This window comes from Carya illinoinensis, chromosome 6 (genome assembly GCF_018687715.1).
Source record: "Carya illinoinensis cultivar Pawnee chromosome 6, C.illinoinensisPawnee_v1, whole genome shotgun sequence".
Lineage (NCBI taxonomy): Eukaryota > Viridiplantae > Streptophyta > Magnoliopsida > Fagales > Juglandaceae > Carya > Carya illinoinensis.
Window position 1 is genome coordinate 26734791 of NC_056757.1, and position 10759 is coordinate 26745549.

The following is a 10759-nucleotide window of genomic DNA, read 5'->3' on the forward strand; positions in this document are numbered from 1 at the left end:
TAAGCTAATTTCGTGGATATTATTGGGTAAAAATATCTTGAGCTGATTTTTATAGATATTATTAGATAAAAATATCTTAAGCTGATTTTTTGGATAGAAATACCTTGATCTGATTTTTATAGATATTTTTGAGTAGGCGAAACCTACACTCAACTCTCACTCCAGTTTCATCCTCTTCTATATCTCTTCCATAAATATCTCCAGCCACCCCCCACGAAATTATCTCATTTACACTTTCCATTAAAAAAATACCAAACACTCTCTCTCGAACTCCTTTTAGGAGTTCTTTTGCATACCCATTTCGAAGCTTTTATAAGTGTTTTATCATAAAGTCTCTTTCATACAAGTTGTTCATTTTTTAGTCTAGTTTACGTGTATATCTTATTTGTCCCATTTGAAGATCATTTGTTCAGTAAAATATTGTCTAAACTATAAAAAGGTCATTCTAGGAGATAAATTGGAGAATATGTTATAGTTTGGAGTTTTTGACCAAGCTAATGAATAGATATTGGTCCGTACTTTTTATGAAGTATTGTTAACATGTGTATATGATTATTGGTTAAGGATTTTTACATGATTAAAGATTTTGATGAAAGATTTTCTTAGATTTAGAAACTTAGAAACTGGAAGAGGAAAAACAGTTTCTGTTTTGAGAAAGTTTAACTCTTTGGTGGTCTAAACCTATTCCAATGACTTTGATAATTTTATTAGAGGATCCTAAGAATCTTATATACATGTTATATTATTATTTTGAAGATATTTGATATTATTTTCAAAGATATGAAATTTTATGCAAAGAGATATTCAAATAAGCCAAACTATGGATGTTCTTGGCTAAATTTATGTTTTGGTTAATTTTTAACCATGTGATCTTGAATTAGAAGCTTATATATGTTTTAGAACATCTTTTTAAACCATGTGATGGTTTGGTTTGAAGATCACATCTTTATAAGTCATAGATCAAAAGGTTAATCAAAACAAGTTACAACAAAAATCAATGAAAATAGCATATGAGAATTTCGGCCCTATGGAGTTTTAATAGTTGTGATTAGTTTTAAATTTTTCTAGATTGATATTTGAGTTGAGGATAAAATTTACATGAGGCATGTAAATTTTGGTGACTTTTGGAATTAGTATGCAAAATCCTTAAGTTATGGGTAAAACGGTCATTTTCCTACATGTAGAGAGTAAAATGAAAATTTTACTCTTTAAGTTAGTATTTTTCATATTTCAAGTTATTAGTAATTTAGTGCTAACTTTTAGATTCACTAATTACAGTTTCTCGTGATCGCGCTTGAGGTTTTATAAAAAATGCGGACATCGAGGTAAGTTAGCTTTTAACTTACTAGCAGTCTACTATGTATGTGTGCTAAGTAAAGGAACTACAGTGTATGTATGTGTGTTATCATATATGTCATGTCATGCCAAGTTATCACGTAACTGTCTATTATACAGAATTTATTCTATCATCAATTTTTATCTGTTACATAATATATTCTGTCATGTATTACTGTACCTTACAAGTACGTCATGCTAAGTATGTCATCTATTACATGTATGTCAAGTCATGTAATATTCACTGTTGCAAGTATGTAATGTTAAATATGTTGTCTATTATATGTTATGACATATTACGAAATGTTTCTACCTCAAGTTGGTCATGTATTTCAAGTTATGTTTAAGTCACGTTATGTTACGTCAGGGCTTCAGTCCTTTCGTATTCCAGTCACGTTTCATCTTGAGTACATTCAGTTTCGTGGGGTCCACAACATCTGTGGCACACGAAGTATGGGGTCACAGCAATTGTGACGTGTAGAATACATGGGGCCACAACAACTGTGGAGTATGTATTTACACGTAGAATACATGGGGCCACAACAACTGTGGAGTATGTATTTAACTGCATTGTGATGTGTAGAATACATAGGGCCACAATAACTGTAGAGTATGTATTTACACGTAAAATACATGGGGCCACAACAACTATGGAGTATGTATTTTTCATGTTATGTCAAGTTTCAGAACAAGTTCATGATAAGTCAAGTTTCATATCACGTTCAAGTTAAATCAAGTTTCAGAACAAGTTCATGATAAGTTAAGTTTCATATCATGTTCATGTTAATTCAAGTTTCAGAACAAGTTCATGCTAAGTCAAGTTTCAGATCAAGTTCATGTCAAGTCAAGTTCAGTTCATGTTTCAATTTAAGGTATGTCAATTATGCTATGTTGTACGCCAAGTTTTGCTTTAATTACTTATGAATTTGATTATTCATTTATGCTTTTACTGTCATCCATGCATCATTAGCTTGTGTGGAAGTTTTTTGTTAACTTACTGAGATTTGTAATCAAATCTCACTTTGGTTGTCCCAACTACCATTCCCCCCGAATTGTAGATCTTGTTACAGGATCTGAAAGAGAATCATGAGCTGATCAACTAGACACAGTTGACTAAGTGACGGTGCGAAGTCAATGTTAATATAGTAGTTAACGTAAATTACTACTTGTACGATGGAGTTACATCTCTAGTACTTTTTGGATCATAACCATGTTGGACTAGTGTCGTGATCTTAGTTGTTCAATGGGTCTTTATGTATGAAGTATGTTTTAAGCATTTGAGATATTTTCAATTTGGTGCATAGTATTGCTAAAGAAAAAAATTACCCGCTGCGAATATTGCATAATGTTAGATGCATGTTAGGAACATTGCATCTTATATGTCATGAATGGGGGCAGGTAACCTTGTGTTGCATGTCTCGATGCTTCAAATGTCCGTCCGATCCCAAACGGAATTTGGGGGCGTCACAGGGTGCTGTCAGAGCAATACGTCTCTGGGCAGTAAATCCACATGTCCTTAGGAAATGTACCAAACATTAGGTTTGAAATTTTAGTCGTCAATAGGCTTGAATTTCTTAAGGTATGAATGGTAGTATGTGGTTTTAATACATATACTCGTGTGTTTCAAGAAGGGACACATGACTGGTGATAAAATACCTCGGAATCCTAAGGGAGATAACAATCAAGAGGATCAGAATTTCCCGATGGATGAAGGATTAGTTGAGGTGGTAAGTTTGCTGACCAACGTGTTTAGACATCCATAACTACGGCAAGTGCACATACCCATTAGAGTATATGCTGTCACTCAGAGAGACGTAGATGCTGGCACCCCAGGAACTGCAGGAGCTGGTATCGTCACTGGTATTTTATTAGGACCAATATGTGGTTAAACATAGTTAACGTTGATCAGATTGCAATTGATGGTAGTATTGCATTATTGTTATTTTGGAGTAGGTCAAGTCATTGGGGTTGGTAAATTGTACATTGTTTGATTCAAACGAGTCATTGTTTCTTTTAATTGTAGTAGTACTTGAGAATTTAGCTTGTAAACTGAATTGTTACCATAGTGGTAAGAGTAACAATTTTCATTAGAAGTATTATTGTTCATACCAATGTAGATATAGAATACCTTTTAGTACTATGAGAAAGGATATTTAGGATTGATAAATGGTATTCTATATATTTGGAGAATTGTTTTGATTCTGAGAATACGATAGAAATTGTGTTTGGAAGAGTAATTTGATTAGGAGAAGTTTTAGCCTTAGTAGGATTCATTTATGATAATAGTATTACCACGCCGCCAATAAATGATTTCTTGCAAAGCACTATCTTTATGGATATATAAATCGATCTTCTTTTAAAGACTATTATATGGGGAGTAAAATCTTGGCCTTGAGGATTTATGTGAACATTAGGAACAAATCATTTAGAGTTAGAATAATTGATAACTCATGATGGATAGAAGAGTTATGACAATCATAAGAGAGAAAGTCTCAAGTTTAAGTTATTAACTGGTCAGTTATCGAAGTACCACCTAGGAAGAGGACTGATTGTTGCGATTATAAATAAGTAAGTTAGTCCTAGACCAGTAGAACTCCTTGAGGTTTTTATTAGTTTGAAGATTACTGAGAGTTTGGATATGCATGATTAAATGCATATTTATATGAGTCATTGGATCATGTCATATATATGAAAATCCCTAAAAGAAATAAAATGGAGCACATAAAACATCTACTAGAAGATAGAAACACAAATATGAATATTTTTGAAGTATTATTTTATTATCATAAAGCAAAATTATAGAAATTTGAGGCTCTTTGCCTCAATCTTTAAACGCTCTTGCTCTTCAAAAATTTGCATGCCTTTCCTATCTAAAGGAGTAGCCACTCGAAAAGAAGAGTTAAGCAAAGATTTTAAATCTCTATTCTCTCGCTTTAGTGCTTCTATCTTCATGTTGGATTCCATAACAAGCCTCTGAAGGATAGAAATATTCTCATGGAGTTTGTCAACCCCACCAGTCCTTGATTGCAGTCACTGAGAATATGCGACAATGGCTGATGAGTATCAGGTATCGAGACTCACAAGCTCGTAGATAAGTTCATTATCTGACTTATTAGTCAGATCATTATTGGATTGCATTTAGCACCTATGGAAGAAGCAGAAACAACTGGTGAACGAGGTGCATAATACCTCATGTATTGGTAATGAGAAGATTGCTGAGCCATTGCAAAGTGAGAAAGCAGAAAGAGATTGCAGAGTAAGAATGCAGACTAATTTCAGAAAAGTGAAGAAAATGAGATGCGAAAGAAGATGAACTAAATAATTCTTTTATAGAGAAAATTATGACGAATCATCTCTCGTGAAACATTTCTCTACAAGAGACAAGAGCAATGTAGTATCATAACTGCGGTGCCTGACAACTACAGAAGAACAAAATAGTGTCATAGCTATGCGGCGTCTGACAACTACAGAAGAGCAATGTAGTATCATAGCTGCAGCGCCTGACAACTACAGAAGAACAAAGTAGTGTCATAGCTATGCGACGCCTGACAGCTATAGAAGACCTATAAAGATCATGCGGATCAGAGTTGTCTGGTCTAAAACAGAGGGCCACAGATTTTAAAAGAGAGAGAGAGAGAGAGAGAGAGAGAGAGAGAGGTTAACGGCTTAATTTTGATGAATTCTCTACTAACTATGGTATTTACAAGAACACTTAAAGTATATCGCCTATGTTTTTCTAAAGAAGAGTTTCAGAAGATTATTTACTTGAAGTTTTAGGTTTGGAGAGTGTGTCGATATAACTTGGCCAACCTTGCGGAAAGAAGTATAATATAATAATTGATTAAAGTAAGAGAGTTAAGGAATGATATAATCTCAAAGGAAAATATATACAGGATAGACACCAGGTTGGTAAGCAACACCTATTCATTAACTTGTTATTTCTTACTTACTTCGATTTCGAGGACGAAATCTTTTTTTTAGGAGGGGAGATTGTAACAGCCCGCTAGAAATTCAATTGTGAAATTTCTATTAGTTTTAGGAACCTCGTGAAGACCCCATAAGTTTTCACGAATCCATTAATCGTATAGGTTTTGTCTAACTACATAGTTAGTGTTATTATTTACTATGGTATCAGAAGTGTGTTTTTGATTATTGGAGATAGTTAGAAGTGTCAAAATGTATTATGGTTTGTGCCATTAGACTCGGAGGGTTATTTAAGGTCTTATGGTGCAATAACACTTTTTCATAATTTCAGGTGAAACGTCTGTTCAAAACTGTAGATATTATTGGATAAAAATATCTTGAGCTAATTTTTGTGGATATTATTGGATAAAAATATCTTAAGCTAATTTTGTGGATATTATTAGATAAAAATATTTTAAGCTAATTTCATGGATATTATTGGGTAAAAATATCTTGAGCTGATTTTTATAGATATTATTAGATAAAAATATCTTAAGCTGATTTTTTGGATAGAACTACCTTGAGCTGATTTTTATAGATATTTTTTAGTAGGAGAAACCTACACTCAACTCTCACTCCAGCCTCATCCTCTTCTATATCTCTTCCATAAGTATCTCCAGCCACCACCCCACGAAATTATCTCATTTATACTTTCCATTAAAAGAATACCAAACACTCTCTCTAGGACTGCTTTTAGGAGTTCTTTTGCACACCCATTTCGAAACTTTTATAAGTGTTTTATCATAAAGTCTCCTTCATATAAGTTGTTTCTTTTTTAGTCTAATTTACGTGGATATCTTATTTGTCCCATTTGAAAATCATTTGGTCAGTAAAATATTGTCTAAACTATAAAAATGTCATTCTGGGAGATAAATTGGAGAATATGTTATACTTTGGAGTTTTTGACCAAGCTAATGGATAGATATTGGTCCGAAATTTTTATGGAGTATTGTTAACATGTGTATATGATTATTGGTTGAGTATTTTTACATGATTAAAGATTTTGATGAAAGATTTTCTTAGATTTAGAAACTTAGAAACTGGAAGAGGAAAAATAGTTTCTGTTTTGAGAAAGTTTAACTCTTTGGTGGTCTAAACCTATTCCAATGACTTTGATAATTTTATTGGAGGATCCTAAATATCTTATATACATGTTATATTATTATTTTGAAGATATTTGATGTTATTTTCAAAGATATGAAATTTTATGCAAAGAGATATTCAAATAAGCCAAAGTGTGGATGTTCTTGGCTAAATTTATGTTTTGGTTAATTTTTAACCATGTGATCTTGAATTAGAAGCTTATATATGTTTTAGGACATCTTTTTAAACCATGTGATGGTTTGGTTTGAAGATCACATCTTTATAAGTCATAGATCAAAAGGTTAATCAAAACAAATTAGAAACAAAAATCAATGGAAATAACATATGGCAATTTCGGCCCTATGGAGTTTTAATAGTTGTGATTAGTTTTAAATTTTTCTAAATTGGTATTTGAGGTGAGGATAAAATTTACAAGAAGCATGTAAATTTTGGTGACTTTTGGAGTTAGTATACAAAATCCTTAAGTTTTGGGTAAAACGATCATTTTCCTACATGTAGAGAGTAAAATGAAAATTTTACTCTTTAAGTTAGTATTTTCCATATTTCAAGTTATTAGTGATTTAGTGCTAACTTTTAGATTCATTAATTACAGTTCCTCGTGATCGCGCTTGAAGTTTTTTAAGAAACCCGGACATCGAGGTAAGTTAGCTTTTAACATACTATTAGTCTACTGTGTATGTGTGCTAAGTAAAAGAACTACAGTGTATGTATGTGTGTTATCATATATGTCATGCCATGCCAAATTATCACGTAATTGTCTATTATACAGAATTTATTCTGTCATCAATTTTTATCTATTACATAATATATTCTGTCATGTATTACTGCACCTTACAAGTACGTCATACTAAGTATGCCATCTATTACATGTATGTCAAGTCATGTAATATTCACTGTTGCAAGTATGTAATGTTAAATATGTTGTCTATTATATGTTATGTCATGTTACGAAATGTTTCTATCTCAAGTTGATCATGTATTTTAAGTTATGTTTAAGTCACGTTATGTTACGTCAGGGCTTCAGTCCTTTCGTATTCCAGTCACGTTTCATCTTGAGTACATTCAGTTTCGTGGAGTCCACAACATCTGTGGCACACGAAGTATGGGGTCACAGCAATTGTGACGTGTAGAATACATGGGGCCACAACAACTGTGGAGTATGTATTTAACTGCATTGTGATGTGTAGAATACATAGGGCTACAACAACTGTGAAGTATGTATTTACACGTAAAATATATGGGGCCACAACAATTGTAGAGTATGTATTTAAATGCATTGTGCTGTGTAGAATACATGGGGCCACAACAATTGTGGAGTATGTATTTACACGTAGAATACATGAAGCTACAACAACTGTGGAGTATGTATTTTTCATGTTAAGTCAAGTTTGTGTAGAATACATGGGGCCACAACAACTATGGAGTATGTATTTACACGTAGAATACATGGGGCCACAACAACTGTGGAGTATGTATTTTTCATGTTAAGTCAAGTTTCAGAACAAGTTCATGATAAGTCAAGTTTCATATCACGTTCATGTTAAGTTAAATTTCAGAACAAGTTCATGATAAGTTAAGTTTCATATCATGTTTATGTTAATTCAAGTTTCAGAACAAGTTCATGCTAAGTCAAGTTTCAGATCAAGTTCATGTCAAGTCAAGTTCAGTTCATGTTTCAATTTAAGTTATGTCAATTATGCTATGTTGTACGCCAAGTTATGCTTTAATTACTTATGAATTTAATTATGCATTTATACTTTTACCGTCATCCATGCATCATTAGCTTGTGTGGAAGTTTTTTGTTAACTTACTGATATTTGTAATCAAATCTCACTTTGGTAGTCTCAACTATCATTCCCCTCGAATGGTAGATCTTGTTACAGGATCTGAAGGAGAATCAGGAGCTGATCAACTAAACACAGTTGACTAAGCAACGGTGCAACGTCAGTGTTAATATAGTAGTTAACGTAAATTACTATTTGTACGATGGAGTTGCATCTCTAGTACTTTTTGGATCAGAACCATTTTGGACTAGTGTTGTGATCTTAGTTGTTCAATGGGTCTTTATGTATGAAGTATGTTTTAAGCATTTGAGATATTTTCAATTTGGTGCATAGTATTGCTAAAGAAAAAAATTATCCGCTGCGAATATTGCATAATGTTAGATGCATGTTAGGAACATTGCATCTTATATGTCATGAATGCGGGCAGGTAATCTTGTGTTGCATGTCTCGACGCTTCAAATGTCCGTCCTATCCCAAACGGAATTTGGGGGCGTCACACCGATCCCCCTCTGCCTACCATTTTAACTTAGCCATCTATGCCAATCTCACCTTTTCCCGACGTCTGCAAATAGCCAAATTAGAAACTGCCCCATGTAATTCTTTTCCCAAATTGTCTTCCCAAGATAATTGCAGTTGTTGCTCAATCTCCTCAACCTATTTTTCAAGAGCATCAATACGACTCAAAGTATGGTCAAAGACCCTTTTATTCCATTCCTGAAGGGCCATCTTTGTATGCTTTAATTTTCTAGTCAAAATTTGGATAGGCGACCCATCCACACATATCTCCCAAGCTGACTGAACACAATCTAAAAAAACATGATGATCCACCCACATCTGCTGGAAGCGGAACAAAGCTGGGCCATAAGAGAAAGGATCTCGCATAACTTCTACAAACATAGGAGCATGATCTGAGGTAGAGCATGGCAAATATGAATAGATAGTATTTGGAAACAGAGCTAGAATAGAACTATCCATGAGAGCACGATCAAGGCGAGCCCAAGAACGAGCAAGCCCCATTTGCCCATTACACCAAGAAAAGGCATTCCCTTTCGTAGCCATCTCCATCAGACTTCCTTGATAAATCCAATTATTAAACTCCTCCATAGCTATACTAGGCCGAGGCCTACCTCCTCTTCTTTCAGAATCATTCTGTAAAATATTTAAATCACCCACAAAGATACAAGTGTCCAAACCAACATTATTAATGCTAAGATCTTCCTAAAGAAGATGTCTATTTGCCAAGGTACATTTGGCATAAATAACTGTAAGCAAGAATTTTATATTTCCTTCACCAACCATAATAGAAATAAATTGCATACCCATCCGAACAAAATGCACCATATGAATACTATTCTAGAAAATCCATATTTTGCCCCCTTCAACAACATTAGAGAGGAAGTTATCAAAATTCAACCTTCGTGCCAATTGACATGCACCCTCTACATTTTGAAAATGTTATAAAATAGCAACAACTTTTGGTCTCAATTTTCCAATCAACTTCTTTAATCTATTTGGAAAGGTTCCAAACCCCCTAATATTCCATACAAAAATGGAATCAAACATTGGGCAAGATTTGAAACTCGGGCATGAACCTGAGAAGAACTATGCATTTTAACAAACATCTTCTTTTTGTATTTTTTCTTACCTTCATTAGCCTCAGACTACGTAAGGTAATCTTCCTCCTGGGTGAAGACCTCTAATTGAATTTCCGGCTCCGGTTATGAAACTATATTCTCAATCACAACCAGTTCCTTTCCTATTTCATTTATGAGATTCCTCTGGCCCCATCCTCTCTGTCTGCACTTCAAACTGTCCAATCTCTTCACTTTGCACCTTAACCAAAGGCGCACTCTGATTTGGGTTTAAGCAGCCCAGCATAGACGATTCCCTCAGAGAACCACCCGTAGCCTTCTCATCAGTTTTACTAATCATCACGTTGCCTCTGTTTCCTTCACTAACCTAATCCTTCACAGCCTTTATTTCTGTAATCATCATCACGTTGCCAACTTGGTCAAGCACTAAAGCATTTTCTTTCTCAGGTTCCACGATCCCCATCGGTTCTTCTAATAACGGTACCACACCCAATGATTCAGATGGAGGCTTTAAATCCACCGTCACCTTCTCCACATCTTCCACTGGTCACTCTTGTTCCTTACCACTGGTCATCGTGTTTTCCATACCAACAACAGGCAGATTGTTTTCTGTATCATTTGCTTTTGCCTCCTCCCCATTAACTGCGACCGATTGCCCATTCTCCCGATGGCCTTTCTTCCCTTTACGTCCATACCCATTCTGCCCAGCATTTCCAATTCTACACGTTCAAGCATTGTGTCCCTACAGTTTACACGTTGTGCAATATGCCGGGAGAGTCTTGTAAATCACTTCTTGCTTGTAACTAAACGGTAAACCTAGAGCCCCAATCTAGGAATGGGAAAGTGGAGGTTTTGCAGTATCAACTTCTATACATAAACGTGCTCCAGTATCAACTTCTATACATAAACGTGCTCCATCCGTTCTTGTAGAACACCGGGTTGGATTATCATGCCGAATGAACGTACCTGTCAGCGCCATTA